Source organism: Nicotiana tomentosiformis, chromosome 2 (assembly GCF_000390325.3).
Source record: "Nicotiana tomentosiformis chromosome 2, ASM39032v3, whole genome shotgun sequence".
Classification (NCBI taxonomy): domain Eukaryota; kingdom Viridiplantae; phylum Streptophyta; class Magnoliopsida; order Solanales; family Solanaceae; genus Nicotiana; species Nicotiana tomentosiformis.
The window spans coordinates 1,234,812-1,257,487 of record NC_090813.1 but is presented as its reverse complement, the minus strand read 5'-3'; positions in this window follow the sequence as shown (position 1 = coordinate 1,257,487).

Genomic DNA, 22,676 nt, shown 5'->3' with positions numbered 1-22,676 from the left:
GAAGGAAAAAAGAAGAGGAAGAGAAAACCCCCGGGCTCCCCGGGCTCCGAGGTGAAGAAGACAAATAAAAGGGTGCTCTGCAAGCCCAGGAGGGGATCCAATTCCCGAGTGTCGGACTCCAACTCTCTCCTCCAGCTTAGGGATGAGCTGGAGGATGAATCTAATTTTGTTACCCATAGGACGACCTATCACGGGGACTCCAATGCATCCGAGGGGGAGACTCGTGAAATCGACCCCCCTCCAACTCAAAAGACCGTCGTGGATACCCGGGGTGAAACTCCCCAGAATGCCGGCTCCGCTCCAAAGAAAGCACTCATTGTAATTAAGATCTCGGGGATGCCCTCCTACACTGAGTCCATGTTCGAGGAGGCCCAAGTGAGTAAGGAAAAGTCCAATGAGGGGGTCTATGGTGCGGACGATCCCCTTCACTCCTTTTTCAACGATGTGAACTCGTCTACTTTGGAAGACTTCTTCGGACTGGGCTACCTCGAAGTTCCAAAGAAGGACACATCCTCGGAATCTTGCGGGCCGAGCTCGAGCCTGAAATTAATCAATCAGTTCCCTGCTCCGAGTGTGGACCCCGGTCGCAAGAGATCGATCATACTAATCGTCCTGGAGGATGCCCGAGTTTTGTCCGCTCCTATGGGGGTAGTTAGCAACCTCCGATTCTTGGTGACCAAGGAGGACTAGGTAAAAATGAATGAGGTGAACGTGCCATGCCTTTTCAATGAGGTGTAGCAAGCACTGAACTGGGTAAGGCATCGTTTATTTCCATCGATATATTGTTACCTGGGTTTGATGTTTCTCACATTTTTCGCTCTTTTGCAGGCCTCGGTACTTCACCACTAAAGTTTCCTTCGGTACCGGGTTGAGGTCAATCAACTCGAGCTCGAGATCAAGGAGCTTGCCCAAAAAAGGCACATGTACAAGCTTCTTAGCGAGCAGCAAGAGGGGGTCGCCAAGAACTTCCAGGCCAAGATGGATGCAGCTCAGAAAGAAGTATCGGCCTTAAGGTAGGAGCATGCCGACTTGGTGGAAAGGGTAAAGGTTTTTGAAGTTAGAAATGAGGGTCTGGTCACAGAGGCTAACAACAATACTTTGCAGGTCCAGCAGAAAATCGACCAGATCGACCAATTCCGCAAGCAGATGGACGAGATCCAAGTAATGATCGACGGGTGGAAAAGCAAGATGGACCTGCTAGCCTCGGAGAAAGAGACTGCCCATGCCAAGCTATCTTCGGTGGAAGTTCTGCTCCGGGTGGCGAAGGAAAAGGCTGATACACTGGCTCAGCAAAATGAGGATCTCCAAGCACAACTGGGCTCGGCTATCGCTAAACGGGATGCCCTTGGTATGAAGCTCTAAATAACGAGGTCCAGGTTGGAGATAACCTTGGTCGATGTTGACGAGATGGTGGCCCAATACAAGTTCGATGTTGAAGCAACTGAGGCCCGCCTGAAGACTACTGTTGAGTACATGAGGCGGCTATCCCGAAAGGAGACCATCGAAAAAATCCATGCCCGAGGCTTCGACCTATCTTCCTAGATCGAGGAGGCAAAAAAACATAGGTCGTGGCCAAGAAGCTTGTTGAACCCCGAGGTGAAGAGGGCTCCGAGGGCTCTAAAGAATTTAAAGGCCCCGACGGTTCTGGTGAAGAGTCGGGTTCTGGTGAAAATCAGGCATAGATGCCTTAGGATGTTTTTTGTTTTTGTATCCTGTACATATTTTTTGTTGAGGCCGTTTTTGTTGTGCCTTTGTTAAAGATATTCTGGAATATATAAAAATTTTCCCTTTTTGGCACTTTTTAAATCTATTATCTCAGCATCTTTTTGCAATTGCAAATATTTCTAATGTCTTATCATGGAATCACACGTAGTAATATGTCATTTTTTGAAGGTTCGAACAAAACATGTCCTCGATGCAATTTTTTGCTCGAAACTTGTGAAAACTCGGAGTGACCGACAATTTCCCCAAGATGGTTGCTTAAATGTTTTTAGACTATGCCTTTGTCGGGGGTAACATTTGAACAGGTTTAAAATTTTATTGAAGACTTTATGTATTGATTACGGGCTTCGAACTTCTCCGAACCATTTTTAGGGTGGCCGTAGCCTTTTCGGTTTAGGCACTGCCTAATAGGTTTTGTGACTCCGAGTTTCGATAACCCAAGCCGCACGAACTTATTTTGGACGACAATCCCCGAGCGGGGGAGCCCTTTGGGATCGGATAGGGGTGGCCCTTGGGGTCAATAATCCCCGGGTAGGAATAGCCCTTAGTCTCGATACTTTTAAGAAGTAAAAATATATATTAGCAAGGTAGAAACTTTCTTTCATTTCTGTGTATAACGTACAAGATTGTAAGCATGTAAAAGCTCAGGTTATGGCTAAGGTGGCATACGCGGGCATGGTTTACTTGACCGTTTGTCCCTTAAAATAAATCCTAACCACCGAGCCTAGACTGTTCAAGCACAAAGTATCCTTCCTTCCTTGCTAAAAATCTTAACCCGAGGGTAATGGCCCCCAGTATTCGAGGACGATCTCGATAGGGCTCGGATACTGTTGATGCGACCATTGACGCCGATTTAAAATCGGTCTTTGATTCTAAGTTAGCACGATTTACTGTTGCCTCGTTAAAAACCTTGCCGGAAAACCCATTTGGGACAAAACTAGTTCAAGGAAAAAAGAGTGCAACGCGTGCTTTCAGACCTAACAGCCATATTCTCCCTTTGTTGTTGCCTGAAAGTGTTAGTCTGATTCATAAAAAAAAGGTGAATGGGATCGTACCTTAGCAGTAGTACCGTTTTAAGTGCGTCACGTTCCAGTTGTTCGGTAGCAGTGCACTGTTCCCTGCTTCGAGTTTGTATGAACTTTTACCGGTAATCCCGATGACTTGATATGGTCCTTCCCAATTTAGTCTCAGCTTCCCTTCGTTCGGGTTCCGGGTGTGCAGTGTTACTTTTCTTAACACTAAGTCCCCGATATCGAAGTGTCTGAGATTGGCTCTTCGGTTGTAATATCTTTCTATCCGTTGTTTCTAGGCGGCCAACCGGACTAGGGCGGTCGCATATCACATATCGATAGTAGTGCTTCGGCACCATAGACCAACAAAAATAGAATGACCCCGGTACTAGATTTTGAGGTCGTATGGTATACCCACAAGACCTCGGGCAGAATTTTCTTCCATTTCCCTTTGGCGTCGGTCAACCTTTTCTTAAGGTTTTGGAGTATGGTCTTGTTCGTAGACTCCACTTGTACATTCCCACTAGGGTGATAGGGTGTTGACAAGATCTTTTTGATCATATGGGTCCTCGAAAAATTTGCTTACCTTGCTGCCGATGAACTACTTCCCGTTATCACACACTATATCGGCCGGTATACCAAACCGGCATATTATGTGGTCCCAAATGAAGTCGATGACTTCTTTTTCCCGTACCTTCTCGAATGTTTGAGCTTCGAACCAGAAAAATAGTCAGTCATAAATAGTATAAACTGAGCCTTACCAGGTTCCCACGACATGGGCCCGACAATGTCCATCCCCCATTTTATGAACGGCCAAAGTGAGAGGACCGAATGTAGTAGCTCCCGGTTGATGGATCATTGGTGCATGCCTCTGACAGCCGTCGCATCTCCGTACAAAATCCTTCGCATCTTTCTCCATGCCGATCCAGTAATAGCCGGCTCTACTTATCTTATGAACCAAAGAGTCTGCCTCCAAATGATTTCCGTAGGTGCCTTCGTGAACTTCCCTTAAAACATATTCGGTGTCTCCCGGCCCCAAGAATATGGCAAGTGATCCATCGAATATTCTTCTGAACAGAGTACCTTCGGATAGGCTAAACCTGGTTTCCTTCATGTGCAGAGCTCTCGATTCTTTAGGATACGAGGGCAACTTCCATTCTTCAAGTAGTCTATATACTTGTTGCTCCAATCACAAGTTAAACTCGTTAAGTTTATCTCGGCATGGCCGTCTTCCACTACTGATTTCATGAGTTGTAAGACCATTCCCGAGTTGAATTCATCGTCATTAACCGATGACCCCAAGTTAGCCAGAGTATCGGCTTCGCTATTTTGATCTCGGGGTACGTGTTGTAGGGTCCATTCCTTGAATCGATGCAACGTTACCTGTAATTTATCCAAGTATCTTCGCATTCATTCCTCTTTCACTTTGAATGTCACATTGACTTGATTTACCACAAGAAGGGAGTCGCACTTGGCTTCGACCACTTTGGCCCCCATGCTTTTAGCCAATTCGAGATCTACAATCATGGCCTCATACTCTGCCTCATTGTTAGTCAATTTCACAGTTCTAATAGATTACCTAACTACATTACCCGTAAGCGGCTTCAACACGATGCCGAGTCCGTACCCCTTTGCGTTCCAGGCACCGTCTATAAATAGGGTCTAGATTCCCGAGGAAGTCCTAGAGGTTAACAATAATTCCTTTTCGACTTTGGTTATTAAGGTCGGCGTGATGTCGGCCACAAAGTCTACCAAAATCTGAGATTTTATGGCGGTTCGGGGTCGATATTCAATATCGTACCCGCTAATTTCTACGACCCATTTGGCCAATTGGCCCGAGAGCTCGGGTTTGTGCATTATGTTCCTTAGTGGGTAGGAAGTTACGACACATATGGGATGGCATTGAAAATTGTCACGCCCCGTTTTCTCGCGAAAGCGGGTTTCGACATGTGGCAACTCTTTTAAATGAAGGTAATTAAAAGAGAAGAGTCGCCACCTAAAGATTTTTAAGGTGCGTTAGGGCGCCTATTTGCGAATAACTCTGTTTTAACTAGTCTGCGTCACCAAAGATCGGGTAAGGGCTAAAATTACCTCAAAGAGAAGGTGTTAGGCACTCTTCGAGGTCCACAACTGCGGGTCCCGAACTTTAAACTATGTAGATTAGAGAATTAAGCTAGGTGATCAAATAAACAAAGAAAGATGTAGGAGCTGAAAAATAGATTATAACATAAGAATTAACTATATGACTAATTGATACAAGTCTTAAAAAATAACAAGAAATACAATTGCGTTGATCTATGACTAAGTGTGAACAACAAGTATATAAAAGGATGGGGGACCTAAGTTTTTCAGCCTAAAGGATCATCCCGTGCAACATAAATAATACTTCGCAACTCCCTTAGGGTAGGGGTTGCTCATATTATTCAGCGGGCACAGACTATCATCTCCTGCTATCCAATTACTATGTTGAAGTTATTACTTAAAGGCGCTCTAATTCAATTCTAAACGGTATCCTATGTGTGCACTATCCGTCCCATGCCTATGGTCTAGAAGGATTTGAACCTACTATTAGGTGGTTCTAGACTTTACTTAGGTTGCTCAGAATGATAAAACTATGCGACATTCAAAATATATAGGACTACATATAAAGGCTCAAGTTTGCCTCATCATACAGACATGGCTGCACGTAGGTAGTTATGAACTCATACCAACGACATTCAGATTATTAGGTAGGCAACAGTATATAGACAGGCTTGGAGTCAAGGTATATTAAATTGTTCAAGACCTATAGGCATGGTTTCTATGTGATTGAACGATTCAATAGTTGACATAAAGTCCATTGGCAGTATTTCTAGGCAGGTTGTCTTAACAAAGCGGTTGATTTTAACATATGATCCTATCAAAGATCTTATAGGCATGATTTCTAGGCGAGTGGCAACACCCTATAGACATGATCTCTACATGATTTGTGTCTGGGTAGTGAGGCCATTTAAAACGCAGAATTACTCATTTTTTTATCCCTATAGGCATGATTTTTAGACGAACTATGTAGCAACAATATCAGTTTTTAATTAATCAATTCAAGATCCTATAGACATGGCATCTATATGAGTCAAGTGATTGAGAGAAGTACGATAAATCATGCATTTCTAGTCATTGCATTGAGTTCCTATAGGCATGATATCTAAGCGCAACAAATCCTATTTCAGACCTTATAAGCATACTTACTAACGTTTGCATGTTAAGGAAATATATTAACCCTAGGTCATGCTTTCTAACTGAATAGACAAGTTAATCGACACGTTGTGAAAATAATTCCCAAAGGTGAGACATGGAAAGCAAATAAACAATTAAAGCCCTATAGACATACTTTCTACCCATCCATGCAAAGATAGAGCATCCCACCCCCACCCACCCCAGCTTTCACTAATCCCCCAGCTGTTATTTATTACAAGTTATTACAGGCTCAAGTGGAAGAATATATGCTTTAAATATGACCAAATTATAAGTTGAAACAAATGCAGGCCCAATAAGCAATTACAGGCCCAAAGAAAATAGCCCAGTGACATTTATGGGTCTTCAGCAGCCCCATTCTTTGCACAAACAGCAGACTCAATCCCAGCTTCACCCAAGGCATCAGAATGTGCCAGTTACAAGGTACAACTCCAACAACACACATGGATCAAAGCTAGGCCCAAATGGAGGACTTACTTACCCAGCCGGATGCCAAACTTAACCACAAAACTACACATGGGATTAATTAAACAACCTTTTGAAATCTACACACTGAATTCTCGAAACTGTATCTAACAGCAGTTTTCACTAAGTATATTGACAAGTTCATAAGGCATACATAAGGCAGGTTCATGCTTGCATTCTTTGAGAACAAAGCTAAGGTGACAGAATTTACCAACATGAGATAGCATACTACTTCGAGTAAAGTTTCAAAGCAAACATGGTCCAGGATTAGCATAAAGAACTTAGTCTTGAAATTTTAAATATAAGAGTCTAATAAAATTGTGGACAGAAAGCCAACAGAGTATAGTCCTCACAGAAGGATATCTAACATGAGCAACTGATGAAAATGGCATAACCAACAAGTTGGTGGACATGGTCTACAAATAAACCTTAATTCGAACATGCTAAGTACCAGTCATAACACAAAAGGCTTAAGAAACATCAGAGCTTAGTAGGCAAGGATACATAAAAACTAGACTATCAAATTAAACATAAGAGGAAAGCCGGATGATGCACTTTCACCTTGTAAACCATAGGTATTACTAGACAACATGGGATTAAGTCAGGCAGGGAACACACCTTAAATCTCACAATTAGCAAGGCAATACGTTTGGCTAATAACACGGCTAAGAACTAACTCTAGTAGGGTATTAAGTAAACATGAATGATCCAACACGAATTAGAACACATGAGTTGATTTATCACAAAGATACAGAACAAGGCAAGGATATAAACTCAGGATGAGTTGCAGGTATAAACATTCAAACACACAAAACACACTAGGTTGGGCATGCTTAAGGTAGTGAGGATCATTCATACTAAACGCATACATCAGAGTCAGAAGTTGGACAAGTTCAGATGCTAGAAAAGTTCTAAGTCATAAAATGACAGGGATAACACAATAGCATATAGATTCACAAAGTTTAAGTGACATAGATGTACAAACATGAACACAACGAAAAGGAGTGAAATTGACTGAGCCAAAGACACTTACCAGATGTGAATTAACAAACGGGTAAACAAGAAGAATAATTCCAATAATACTTCAATTGTTGACAGTAGAGAGAGCAGCAGAACCCAAAACTCAGTACGTTAGAGTTCCCAAGGATCTCAGATGAAGCCGGAGCAGTGCTCACACTAAGAGAGGTTAAGTAATCGAATTTCGGTGGTCTTGACTTTTAGCCGGCCAAGAACAATAGATTCAGAATAGTATCGAGTGAGTATGAGTATGAGAGAATAATTCTTCCGCTCGTTAAAAGGGATTAAGGAGGGATTTATATAATAGTAGAAATCAAACAAGCAAACATAGAAAACAATTAATCAATCACAAAATAAGAAAAGAATATCACATGCAATCAGTAACAGAATCGGTAAAGGGAAAAATCAAAATTTCAAACCCTAGTTGAGTCCAATGGCCATGAATTTGGTCGGAAATGCGAGAATCGTTCTTTGTAGAGTATATATAGATGAAATATTGCCAGATCTTCAAAAAATCGGAGTCAATCAGGCTTGCTCTTGAAAGGAGTTCTTGCCAAAAATAGAGCAAGAACTAAGTAACACCAAAGATGTGTATACAATAGCAAAGTATCACAAAATAGGTAAGTAAATCATGGATTGATTCCATTTTTAGGTTGGAATCGGAGAGAAATTAGGAGGCAGTCGCTAAGGTTTCTCAAAATAGGAAAGGGGTTAAGAGGTTTTGAGGGTGGCTGCTAGGGGAAAATGGGATTAGGGTTTGGGTCATGAGGATATAAGGAAAGGTAGGGAATTATTATGGGACGTTGATCATTTGAGATCAACGGCTAGGATCAAAAAGTGAAGTGGGACGGGTCAGGATATGGGTATAGGATGGTGGGCTACCGGTGTTGGGTTAAAAGGTATTGGGCCAAGGTTTTTTGTCCGAAAATTGGCCCTATATTTGGTTAATAATTAAATACACGAAAATTGTTAAAACAAATAATTTATAAAAATAATTAATAAATAATAAAATATTACTTGTGCAATAAAATGATTGAAAATATTAACTTAACATTTATAAAAATACTATTTTAGCATGAATAATGTAATAAATGTAATTATGCATGGAATATAGGCTATTATTGCAAAATTACGTAAATGGCTCAAAATGCAAAGATAATTATATGAAGTGAAGTAAAATATTATAAAACATATATGTAAATATAAATAATAAATTTTGATGATTAAGTCATCACAAAATAATTTGAAAGGGTAGTTAATAAATATTCAAGTAATTTAAATGCAAGAAAATTGATTCTACAGCTTTAAAAATTATGATAATTATAGAAAATACTTGTATAACTTTTGTAAATTAAGTAATGATGCAAAATGATATTTTGAGAGTATATATACTATTTTTAAAAAATATGAGGGCAAAATTGGGTATTAACAAAAATATGACTTTAATTTTCTAGAGGCGCTTAGCAAAGCGAGCGCCAATTTCTCTAGGTGAGGATATCTTGTTTCGGCCTCGCCTAGATTCCTGCTAACATAATAGATAGGAAATTATGTACCTTCCTCTTCCCGGACTAAGACTACACTTACCGCTATCTCAGATACTGCTAAGTACAGGTACAGCTGCTCGTCTGCCTTCGGAGTATGAAGCAAGGGTGGACTCGAAAGGTACTGTTTGAGTTCTTCCAAAGCTTGATGTCACTCCGGGGTCCACGAAAAGTTATTCTTCTTCTTCAATAATGAGAAGAACTGATGGCTCTTATCGGAGGACCTTGATATGAACCGGCCTAGGGCGGTTATACGCCCGGTTAGCCTCTGAACAGCCTTGACATTGTCTACCACGGTGATGTCTTCTATAGCTTTGATTTTTTCGGGATTGATCTCGATCCCTCGGTTGGACACCATGAATCCAAGGAACTTCCCAGACCCGACCCCGAACGCGCATTTCTCCGGGTTCAGCTTCATATTGTATTTCTTCAGTATGTTGAAGGTTTCCTCCAAATGTTCCAAATGGTCCTCTGCTCGCAGGGACTTAACTAACATGTCGTCAATTTTCCTATTTGTTCTTCGAACATCCGGTTTACTAGGCATTGATAAGTGGCACCGGTGTTTTTTAGTCCGCACAGCATTACGTTATAACAATAGGTGCCGAATTTAGTAATGAAGGAAGTTTTTTCTTGATCGCACGTGTCCATTCAGATTTGGTTGTACCCGGGATAGGCGTCCAGAAAGCTGAGTATCTCGTGCCCGGCTGTAGCATCGATCATGCGATCGGTGTTAGGCAAAGGAAAATAATCCTTGGGGCACGCCTTGTTCAAGTCTTTGTAATCTACGCACATTCTTAGTTTATTTCCCCTTTTTAGGCACTATTACGTTAGCCAACCAATCCGGGTACTTAAGTTCCCGAATTGAATCTATTCTAAGGAGTTTAGATACCTCATCTTTGATAAATGCATGCTTGACTTTGGACTGAGGCCTCCTTTTTTTATTTAACCGGGTGGAACTTCGAATCCAAGCTTAGCTTATGAGTGGTTACTTATGGCAGGATCCCTGTCATATCTTGATGGGACCAAGCAAAACAATCCATGTTAGCTATAAGTAATTTAGTGAGTTTTTTCTAGAGCTCGGGAGTCATCCCCGTGCCCAGGTATACCTTTCGATCGGGGAAGTGTTCGATCAATATGACTTGCTCCAGCTCCTCGACCGTCGACTTGGTGGCATCGGAATTGTAAGGGGCAATGAACGACCTAGGAACTCTATAATCATCATCCTCGTCTGCCTCTTGCTTCTCTGGTTCGGTCTGGGCCGGTGTCGGTGATTGCTATTTAGTTTCTTCCTTCCTAACCGATTTTGGGTTCTTTAATGTCGAGAGTGCAGACATCGGGATCACCTCATCGACCGCGAATATTTCTTTCGCGGCCGGTTGCTCTTCATAAACTGTTTTGATCCCTCCCGATGTGGGGAACTTCAATGCATCGTGTAGTGTCGAGGGTATTGCCTTCATGTTGTGAATTCATGGCCTTCCAAATATAACATTATATCTCATATCCCTTTCGATTATGTAGAACGTCGTTTCCTGAATGATTCCAGCGGTGTTCACTAGCATGGTTATCTACCCTTTAGTAGTTTCTCATGCCATGGTGAATTCGTTTAAGACCCGGACTGCAGGAATTATTTGGTCTTGTAAACCCAACAGCTCTACGACCCTCGATCTGATGATATTGGCCGATCTACCTGGATCAATTAACACACGCTTAACTCGAGATTTATTTATGAGTACAGAAATTACCAGTGCATCTTTATGCGGTTGCACGATGCCTTCAGCGTCTTCATCGTTGAAAGAGATGGTCCCCTCTGGCATGTAATCTCGGGTTCTATTTTCCCTTGTAATGGACACCTTAGTGCGCTTCAGCATTGGACCCCTGGAGGACATCAAATCCACCAATGATCATGTTGATGACGTGTTAAGGTTCCTCTTGCTCGTTTTGTTTGTTGGAGTCCCTATTCCTGAAGTGATTTTTGGCTCGATCACTCAAATATTCTCAGAGGTGCCCGTTATTGAATAACTGGGCCACTTCTTCTCTTAGTTGTCGGCAGTCTTCGATCCTGTGGCGATGAGTGCCATGTACTTACACATCAGGTTGGGGTCTCTTTGGGCAGGATCAGACTGTAATGGCCGAGGCCACTTGGTATCTTTGATATGTCCGATGGCAGATTCGATGTTGTCAACATCGACGTTGAAGCTATATTCTGATAACCTCGGTGCCTTCCTAGCCCCGAGTGGCCTGTTGAAACCATTTTTGCTCATAAGTCCCCGGCTATTATGACCTCAATCGCTTCTATTTTCATTCCTCGCAGAGTTATATCCAGATCTACTGCCCCTTCGATCTCCGTTATACGGTTGGTACCGATCTCTGTTTGGTCTTGGTTCATGATCGACGACTCTTTTAGACATGTCATTAGTTCTGATATGATATACGGACCCAGAGGGGGGCACGAGCTGATCATCCTCGACTCTGATTTTCGATTGGTACCTGTTATGGACGTCAGCCCAAGTTACCGTCGGGTACTCTATCAAATTATGTTTCAGCTGCTGTGAAGCCAAGGAGCTTTGGGGGTTGAGTCTTTCGGTGAATGCCTGAACGGCCCAATCGTCTGCAACCGGAGGCAGGTCCATTCTTTTCATTCGAAACCTTGATACGAATACCCTAAGTATTTCGTTATCTCTTTGTTTCACTTTAAAGAGGTCCGATTTTCTTGTCTCGACCTTGATGGCCCCCGCATGAGCTTTTACGAAGGCATATGCAAGAATAGAAAACAAATCAATGGAATTAGGGGCAGGTTGTAATACCATATCAATGCTTCTTTAGACAGGGTTTCTCCGAACTTTTTCAGCAGAACCGACTCGATTTCGTCATCGTCTAAGTCATATCCCTTGATGGCACACATGTAGGAGGTCACGTGTTCATTTGGATTCGTGGTCCCGTTATACTTTAGAATTTCGGGCATACGGAACATTTTCGGGATTGATTTCGGAACTGCGCTCGGAGGGAAAGGCTTTTGGACAAACTTCTTGGAATCCATGCCTTTCAATATCGTGGGTGCTCCTAGGATTTGATCAACCTTGGAGTTATAGGTATCCACTTTTTTGTCGTTGGCTTCGATCTTCTTTTCCCCCGATTCCACTCATTTTGTCAGTTCCTCAAGCATCTTTATTATTTCGGGATTGGTCCCGGGTTCAACTTCACCCGACCTTCCTGCAGTTGGTTCATTTCTATGGGTGTTTTCCAGGGATGATTCGGGCTCAACTCTGCTGGGGGCGCAGCTTTGGTTCTGCAACTGGGCTATCGCCGCCTGTTGAGCTTTTAACATTTCGAAGATCACTCGTAAATTGATCCCATTGCCTTCGCCATTGTGCGTACTCCGGGCCATCGATCGGGTTCCCTCGCGAACGCTTTTTTCGGGGTCGGTAGGCAGGTTTGCGTTGATGGCCACATTTGAGTTGGCATCGATTGTGTACGCGATCGAAACTCTGTTGGGGTCAACGGGGGGCACCTCGTTGCTAGGCACTACATTGTTGTTCTCGCCATGGTGGCCAAACTCAACATCAACATTCAAGTGAGAAGATTGAGAGTTCGACATTTTTAATTTGACCTCAAATTAGAATTTCAAAGAACAAGCGTAAAACAGAATGTGTTATGAAAATTTGTATCAAATTACCACAATTATCCCTAGCCCTACGGTGGGCGCCAAACTGTTTACCCTTAAAACGGATAATAATTGAATTTATACGCGATTTTAAGGATATGATGATTAATTCAATACAAGTGATTAATGACGTTAGATTAAGCAAATGAAAGACGTAATAAATGGCCAAACCAAAGATAGGGGTGATCCCGGGCTCGGTTAATGGCTCAATAAGGAACCTGCCTTCGATTCCGAGTTTGCACTTATGAAGAACTTAAGAACAAAAATAAGAACTTTGAATAACAGAGAGAATAGAAGTAAATTGCCTTGGTATGGATGTAACAATATGTCTTATGAATAATAAGCTTCCTCCTTTATATAGTAGGGGAGTTCTACCCTAAGTACAATCCTGAGAAAGGTACAAATCTCTCGTTACGTTAATCACTAATTTTCTGCCGATACGGACCGAGAATCACGATATGATATCCGGTTGGGCACTAACATCACGGCCCTTTGTTAGTCGTGTGCGTTGTTTGGTAATGTTCTCCGAAGTCTTGAGGCTCGAACCGGACCCGGGGGACGTGGTCCCGATGATCCCGAGGGCAGGTATTTTGCTCGAGCCCCGATACGAAGGGCTTCTCGCTCTGACTCCGATTTTCTACGATCACGTTCCTGCTCCGTTTCCCTCACTGGGAAACCGGGATGCTTAGTGGGCTCGGTTTTACCCGTATACACAAACGATTGTCAAAAGCTGGGCAAAACTTCTTTGGTCATTCTAGTATATGTACTTTTTATTTTTTGTTATTCTAGTATATGTACTTTTTGTTGTTAGTTAGTTTCCCACCTGTGTCTTTATTATTGCAAATAAATACAAGTGGTTCTATAACCTTGATTATATTATCACTTTAAGATTAACACGAAATGCTGAAAACATGTTAAATTTAGAATCCTTCGGACATTTTAAATCTTTTAGAGGACCTTATTTAACATCACGATTTAATGTTGTTTGTCCTATAATAATTCTGCAAATAGGAGAAATAAAATCTCACAATCTTCGACTAAAAACAATCAAAGGATCCCAAATGTTTGGCTTTGGTTTCTCAATTTATGATATTTGGCTAATTGTCGTACACTAGTATTAACAATCAACCTTACAATTGTCATGAATTACTATAATCTAAATACGTGTGCAATAAATAAGAGGAAAAGGAAAAGGCAGAGTAGAGGAAATTGAAAAAGGACCTTTCCTCTTTAATACGTACAAAAGAAATTATCCTCAAAAGAGTAGAGAAATAACTATGAAAAACCGAAGCAAAGGAAAAGTTTCACCTAAATGGATTGTTATCTTCTGCATCTTCAGCTTCGCTCTTGGCATGCTTTTCTCTAAGAGGTACAAAATCTTTTTCTTTTCACTCTTTTATTTGACATTTTCTAGAAAAAATCGGGAGATGGGGTATAATTTTCAATCATTTTAAAGCATAACTTCTCAAGAAACAGCTTTTTGGTTGAGTTTATAATTAATTGATTGAATTTGTTGAAGAAACTTGGTGAGTTTAATTTCTGATTTAGATACTTGCATGCAGTGGTAGGGCCACATGCATGCAATGAGTCTGAATCCCCTCTGATGTTGGGCATATTTCGATATGTGTTGATGTTACTTTACCCATGTTTTAACCGCTTTTTGATGCTATTTGATCTTTAAAATACCCAACATAGTTTAATTATTGGTTTTATGACTAATTGAGTTGTGTGTGATGGTTTAGGGTGTTTGGAGTGCAAAAATATAAAGAAAAGGTGCTCTAGCTAGAGGAAGAGGGGTTGGATGCGTCGCATCCAATCTAGAAAAAAATCAGATTTCGTGCACCCTTAGCAGTGAAGTCGGCACATAGCATCCGCCTTAGCATCCGCACCTGGGCAAAGCTGAGATGGAGGAACAAAGGGTGGATGCGACGCATCCACCCCAGCATCAATCCCTGAAGCTAAGTCGGATTAGGAATAGGAGAACTTTGGCCCACGACTTTTGTACGCAATATATAAGCCAAAAATGCCTCTTTTAGAGCATCGAACATATTGGGAAGGGGGAAAAAGCCACGACAAAGCTGGGGAACCACGGAATTCATCTTGAGTTCTTATTTTTTCTTCTTTTATTGATTATTATGCACTCTTGTGAATTATTTGATGATTGCATGAACATGAGTGGCTAAGAACCCTATTATTCTAGGGTCATGGGTGATACATGAATGTTGATGTTTGAAGTTTAATTTGACAAAGTTGATTTTATCATATTGGGTTATTTATTTAATTCTGTTTTTAATTAATTTGCTGAGTAGCTAATAGTGAATTACTATCTACGAATCTAGAGTTGAACTCGAAAGTGAAAATTCTAGATTGCATATAGAATTAAATAGAGCAAGTTCTTGAACCCGGACATCGGGGAACGGATTCGCAATTAGGATAGAAATATACCTAATTGTCTTGCTCGGTTGAAATACAAGAAGTGTAAATGCATTCTTGTTAATCTTAATTCCATAGACATATAGGCATTAAGTTAGCTTGAATAGGCGAGTAAGAACTCGACAGATGTTTATGAGTAATATCAACTCTGTCAATCAACAATCCAGATAAATTTATTAGTTATTTTAAGCTAAGAATGCAACATGATTGTTAGATAACCCGTGACCCTGGAATATTATCTCCTATTGATTGTTATTCTAAATCATTTAAGTGTTGTGGTTGATCTTTAGTATTTCATTATTTGATAGTTTTTAGGTAGTAAATTAGAAAATTATCTATTTTGTGAGAAATCGCTTGAATCGATAAGTTATTTGAGTTTGAATTAGTCAAAAGATAATCATAAGTGTTCATGGGAACGATACTCTACTCACTACTATATTACTTGACGGCCACGTATACTTGCGTGAGTGTGTTTGGTCGCAACAAGTTTTTGGCGCCGTTGCCAGGGACCTAGAAATTAGCTACTTGACTGAGTTAAACTTTTATTACTTATTTGTTCAAGTTTTAATTTTCAGTTTGCCTTGTTTGTGTTAACGCAGGATCTTCTCTTGAATGCGGAGGAGTAGAATTGCAAACAACCTCCTTCCTTTTGATCCAAAAATTGAACGAACACTTCATAGAGTGAGGAGGGAAGTCGAAGCTAGAACGAGAATAGAAAGAGAGTTGGATATCGTAGTTCAACCACAGCCAATAGAGATGGCAGGTAATGAGGAGCGTCTGGTGATAGAAGCCGCAATGCCCAATCTTGCTAATATGACTCAGGCTATCGTGAAGCCTGATATCACGAGGCATTTTGAACTCAAACAGTATATGGTACAACTGATTCAGTCCACAGGGCAATATGTGGGTCTATCTCATGAAGACCCGCAGAGGCACATTCAGAACTTCTTGGAAATTACGGACACTTACAATTATCCGAACGTTTCCAAGGACTATGTCAGGCTGACACTATTTCCCTTTTCATTGTTGGGGGAAGCTAAGGAATGATTGTAAAAGGAGCCCGCAAACTCAATCCACACTTGGGATGATTTAGCAAGGAAATTCCTAATCAAGTTTTTCCCTACTAAGAAGACAAAATCGCTGAGGAGCCAAATTCTTGGGTTCCAACAACGGGATGGCGAGACACTTCGTCAATCTTGGGAAAGATACAAGAAGCTACTCAGAGACTGCCCGCATCATTGTCAGACTGATGAAGTATTGGGTCACACTTTTGTTGATGGGCTAGACGAGGCATCAAAGATGAATCTTGATTCAGCTTGTGGGGGTAGTTGCATGGCGAGGCCGTATAGTGAAATATAACTCTTGCTAAATAACTTCATTGCTAATGACCATAATTGGCAAGGAGATGGGGACGCAAGAAGAGCAATTAAACAGAAGGCAGCCGGGGTGATTGAGCTTGATGACTTCTCAGCCATGAGAGCAGATATTGCAAAGCTGGCAAATCAGATGCACAGAATGACAATGCAACAAACACAACAGATGCAACATGTACAGCAAATGTCTATTTGCTGCAAACTATGTGGTGACAGTCATATGAGTGACATATGCCCCACGAATCCTGAATCTATATACTATGTGGGGCAACAAAATAGAGGTCCGATGAATCAGCATGCACAATATAGGAACACTTACAATCCAAATTGGAGGAATCATCCTAACTTCTCATGGGGCGGAAATCAACAAAATCAGAATCAGTATAAGCCTCAAGGAAATTTCATTCAGCCTTAGAAGCCACCCCAACAAACAGAAGAGAGTACGAATGACTTGTTAAAAAAGTTGTTACTTGACAATCAACAGCTCAGGACCGATTTCAGAAATCTTGAGAGGCAAATGGGGCAGTTAGCAGCAAATCAAAATACTAGACCTACAGGCTCTCTTCCCAGTGATACAGAGAAGAACCCTCAAGTTAATGCAATTACACTCAGAAACGGGAGGGAACTAGAGGAAGTGCCAAAGAAGAGAAAGGACAAACCTATACCTGAAGGGGAGCTGACCCCTGAGGTAATACACGAGTCAAAGAAAAATGATGCAAGTTCAGAGCCAGTGGAGGCTGCAAGGCCACCACCACCTTTCCCCCAGAGATTGTAGAAAAAGAATGACGATCGCATGTTCAACAAATTTCTCTCTATGTTGAGTCAGGTTCAATTAAATATTCCATTGATAGATGTACTTCGTGAAATTCCAAAGTATGCTAAGTACATAAAAGATATAGTGGCTCATAAGAGGAAATTGACTGAGTTCGAGACAGTTGCACTTACTGAGGAGTGCACTTCAAGGGTCCAAAACAAGCTTCCCCAAAAGCTTAAGGATCCTGGTAGCTTCACCATTCCAGTGTGAATCGGTAATATTGATGTGGGTCGTGCTCTTTGTGATTTGGGGGCGAGCATAAATCTGATGCCATTGTCCTTGTTTAAGCAATTGGGTCTGGGAGCTCCAAGACCAACCACTGTGATGTTGCAATTAGCTGATAGGTCTATAGCCTACCCTGAAGGAGTGATTAAAGATGTGTTGCTGCAAATTGGAAAATTTATCTTCCTAGCTGACTTCATTATTCTAGATTTTGAGGCTGATGAACAAATTCCAATCATATTGGGACGACCTCTCTTGGCTACTGGTGATGCAATAATTAAAGTGAGAGAAGGGAAAATGATTATGAGGGTAGACAACGAGGAAGCATTCTTTAATGTCTACAAAGCAATCCAACTTCCCCGCCACTATGAGGAGCTCTCTATGATATATGTTGTGGAGGTGGATGAGCAACTTCTTGACACGAGTGTATATCTAGACGACTCTCTAGAAAAAGCACTCATGTTATTTGATAGCTTGATGATTTATGATGAGGTTGAGGAGATGATGCATATCCTAGATGCATCATGTGCTTACATGCAAGGAATACACCCGTTTGTGCCCCTGAATAGGCCAAGTGGTCCCCCTCCAAAGCCGTCAATTGAAGAAGCTCCAAAATTAGAGCTTAAACCCCTACCCCCTCACCTTCAATATGCTTATTTGGGTAGTTCTGATACTTTACTTGTTATTGTTTCATCTCACTTGTCTAAATTGCAGGAAGAAAAGCTATTGAGGGTGCTACATGAGCACAAGCGAGCAATTGGGTGGACAATGTCTGACATTAAAGGCATTAGTCTAGCTTTCTGCATGCATAAAATCCTCATGGAGGACGGACACAAGCCAAGTGTAGAGCAACAACGCCGACTAAATCCAATCATGAAAGAGGTGGTAAGAAAAGAAGTGATTAAGTGGCTTGATGCAGGTATTGTATTTCCAATCTCTGATAGAAAATGGGTAAGCCCCGTTCAATATGTGCCGAAGAAAGGGGGGAAGACTGTAGTAGTTAATGAAAACAATGACTTAATTCCTACAAGAACTGTCACTGGATGGAGAATTTGCATAGATTATAGAAAATTGAACAATGCCACCCGGAAAGACCACTTTCCCCTCCCCTTTATTGACCAAATGCTTGATAGGTTAGCTGGCCAGGAATACTACTGTTTTCTGGATGGTTATTCGGGGTATAATCAGATTGCTATAGCCCCAGAGGACCAAGAGAAAACTACATTTACGTGTCCTTATGGCACGTATGCATTCAAGAGAATGCCCTTTGGTCTTTATAATGCACCTGCGACTTTTTAAAGGTGTATGATGGCTATTTTTACTGACATGGTTGAAAGATTTGTAGAAGTGTTCATGGATGATTTTTCTGTGTTTGGATGTTCTTTTGATAATTGTTTAATGAACCTTGATAAAGTGCTTGCTAGGTGCGAAGAGACGAACTTGGTGCTAAACTGGGAAAAGTGCCATTTCATGGTACGTGAAGGTATAGTTTTGGGGCACAAGGTGTCCAAAGGTGGTTTGCAGGTGGACAAAGTGAAGGTGGAGGCGATTGAAAAATTGCCCCCACCAACATCCGTTAAAGGCATTCGCAGTTTCTTGGGCCATGCAGGTTTTTATCATCGTTTCATTAAAGATTTTTCGAAAATTTCTTCTCCTTTGTGCAGGCTTCTTGAGAAAGATGTGCCCTTCAAGTTTGATAATGCCTGTCTGAGAGCATTTGAGGAGCTGAAGGGAAGGTTGGTGACTGCACCAATTATCATTGGCCCAGATTGGTCGCAATCATTTGAGTTGATGTGCGATGCAAGTGACATAGCAATCGGAGCTATTTTGGGGCAAATGAGGGATAAAATCTTTCACTCCATTTATTATGCGAGCAAAACTATGAATCCAGCTCAGATGAATTATACAGTTACTAAAAAGGAGTTGCTTGCAGTGGTGTGGGCGTTTGACAAGTTCAGATCCTATCTAGTAGGAACCAAAGTCATCGTTTACACAGATCATTCAGCTATCAGATACTTGGTTGAAAAGAAAGACGCCAAGCCGAGGCTGATTCGTTAGGTCCTCCTCTTGCAAGAATTTGACTTAGAGATCCGAGATCGAAAAGGGACAGAAAATCAAGTGGCTGATCACTTGTCCAGATTAGAAAGTCGGAACCATGTAGTTGAAGGAGGGTCAATCAAAGAAACATTTCCTGATGAGCAGTCATTAGCAGTCACCTCAGGTGAAGCCCCATGGTATGCAGATTATGTGAATTTTATTAAAAGTGGGGTGACGCCACTAGAATTGACACCTGACAATAGAAGAAGATTCTTACATGATGTGAGGCTCTACATGTGGGATGAGCCATTCTTATATAGGCAGTGCGTAGATCAGTTGGTGCGAAGGTGTGTTCCTGAGGAAGAGATGAATGCAATACTGCATGACTGCCATGCTTCGCCATATGGAGGTCATCACGGCAGGGATAGAATCGCCCAAAAAGTGCTACAATCAGGTTTCTATTGGCTAAAATTGTTTAAGGTTGCACATGCCTTTGTTAAAAATTGTGACAGATGCCAAAGAACCGGAACTATCACAAGGAAGAACGAGATGCCCTTGCAAAATATTCTGGCAGTAGAGCTTTTTGATGTTTGGGGGATTGATTTTATGGGACCGTTCCCATATTCTAATGGGCACAGGTACATCTTGGTGGTGGTCGACTATGTTTCTAAGTGGGTGGAGGCCATTGCTCTTCCTACTAATGACGCAAAGGTAGTGGTAAGCTTTGTAAAGAAGCACATCTTCACACGTTTTGGGACTCCAAGAGTGTTGATAAGCGACGGGGGAACTCACTTTTGTAACAAATTGCTGAATAATGTTCTTGCAAAGTATGGAGTTAAGAATAATGTTTCCACTGCCTATCATCCCCAAATGAGTGGTCAAGTAGAAGTTTCCAACAGAGAGGTAAAGCAGATTTTGGAGAAAACAGTAAGTGGGAATAGAAAGGACTGGGCTGGAAAGCTGGATGATGCATTATGGGCATATCGCACTGCATACAAGACCCCCATAGGTACTTCTCCGTACAGGTTGGTTTATGGGAAGGCGTGCCACTTGCCCGTTGAGCTTGAACACAAAGCCTATTGGGCGATTAAAAAGCTAAATATGGAGATGGACTTGGCCGGTGAGAAGAGATTGCTACAACTCAACGAGCTTGATGAATTTCGATTGCATGCGTATGAAAATGCCAAATTGTATAAATAAAAGACAAAGAGGTGGCATGATAAGCACATCCAACATCGTGAGTTTGAGCCAGGTCAAGAAGTTCTCTTGTTTAATTCGAGGCTAAAGCTTTTTCCCGGAAAGCTTAAATCTCGATGGTCGGGTCCGTTTGAAGTGGTTAGTGTGAAACCTCATGGGGCGGTGGAATTACGTGATACGAGTTCCAATGCAACATTCTTGGTAAATGGCCAGAGAGTAAAACACTATTGGGGTGGTGACATTGCACGTCACAAGACCTCGATGGATTTGGTGGAGGCGTGAAAAACATGTTGCGTCGTGCCGCGACGTTAAATCAGGCGCTTCTTGGGAGGCCACCCAAGTCCTGTTTTTTTTTTGTTTTCATAGTTAGTTCATTTTTTTTAGGAATTAGATCTTGTATGTATATATTTTTTTTAAAAAAAAAAGGTCCAGATATGGGAAAACAGGGTGGATGCGTCGTATCCCCCTCAGCATAAAAAAATTGACGGACCAATTGCTCAAGGCAGTGAAGTCTGCCTATAGCGTCCACAGCCGCGTCCAAACAATTTTAGAGAAAGCAGTTGGAACGCGTTGCATCCAAGCTCGCACGCACAGGTAAGTGTTATATTTTAACACATCATATGCACAACATCTCCTCATATACCCTTTTCTCATACCCACCGCCACATCTCTTATCCCTCGCACCACCACTACCTCACCCCAAACGTGACAGGTATGTATCTTCTTCCTCATTCTTTCTTTTTCTTTTCTCTCCTCATTCTCCTCTCTTCTCTCTCTCGCTGGTAGCAACAAACCCCCTGCCCCAAATTCCCCTAGGTTAAGTTTTACCAATTTAAATGTCACACATGTGATTCAAAAAGTTTGAGGTTTGGGGATGTCATTCCTGTTAGTTGTAATAGTTGCGAGATGATAAACTATAATTCCCTTCATCTTGTTAATTTTGGGAGGGTAGTCGAATTACCCTACTGATAGAAGAAACTAGGCACAACCGTTGCATATCACCTGTTCGACGAATTGCCCGTGAGGTAAATTTAGGCGCCGGTGAAGTCTAAGTAACCAAGCAACACTGGTATATGCTAGTGAATAAGTGTAGGGTCATTTGTCTTGATTGTGTACAGCATTGTCGGAATGTTTTGAGCCTATGATAGATTGTCTAAATAAATTAAACATCCGGCACATGCTAGACGTCTTGAATTGTAAAGTGTTACTCGATTTGAATTGTGTGAGCTCTATGCGTAATGATATGTCGTGAGAATAAGTGTGGGGTCGAGTGAGCTGCTATGTGTAATTGAACATGGTTAGTGAGCGTCGCTCGGATAAACCTCGTGTTGTGTATAATGATATCTATATAGCGAAGTGCTTATTTGTAAACTTGAAAAGAGTTATCATATCCCTGTTGAAAGCCATGGGCTATAGTTTCATGAAGTACTGAATGACATGACTATGCGAATGATTGGAAGTGCAAGATGTTGCAACTGCTTTATAGCTGAACTTCACTGTTCTATACGCTAATTGTTGATTTCTTTGCATTGCAGGTACTGAGGCTCAAAAATGGCAGCAACTAGCAAACCGTCCAAGCAACAAAACAAAGATAATAACAAGCAACCGCCCAAAAAGCCTACCGGAAAGGCAACAAGTGCTCCAAATCCACACAAAAAAAGGAAGCGGATTGACAAAGAGAAGGAACTGCAGACTAGGCAGTTAATTGATGAATCAGATCAAGAAGAGGAGGAACCATTAGTAAGGAGGACAGTGAAGAAGGGTATTATAACAACATCATTAAATCCGCCAAGCAAAGGGATAGAGATAAGAGAACCTGTGTCGAACCAGAGAAAAGCCTCCAAGCAGAGTGACCCGAATGATAAAGGAAAGCAGAAGATTACTGCAGAATCTGAGTCCGAGTCTAATTCGGATAATGAGCTTCTACATGTAGACATGAGTGACGAAGAT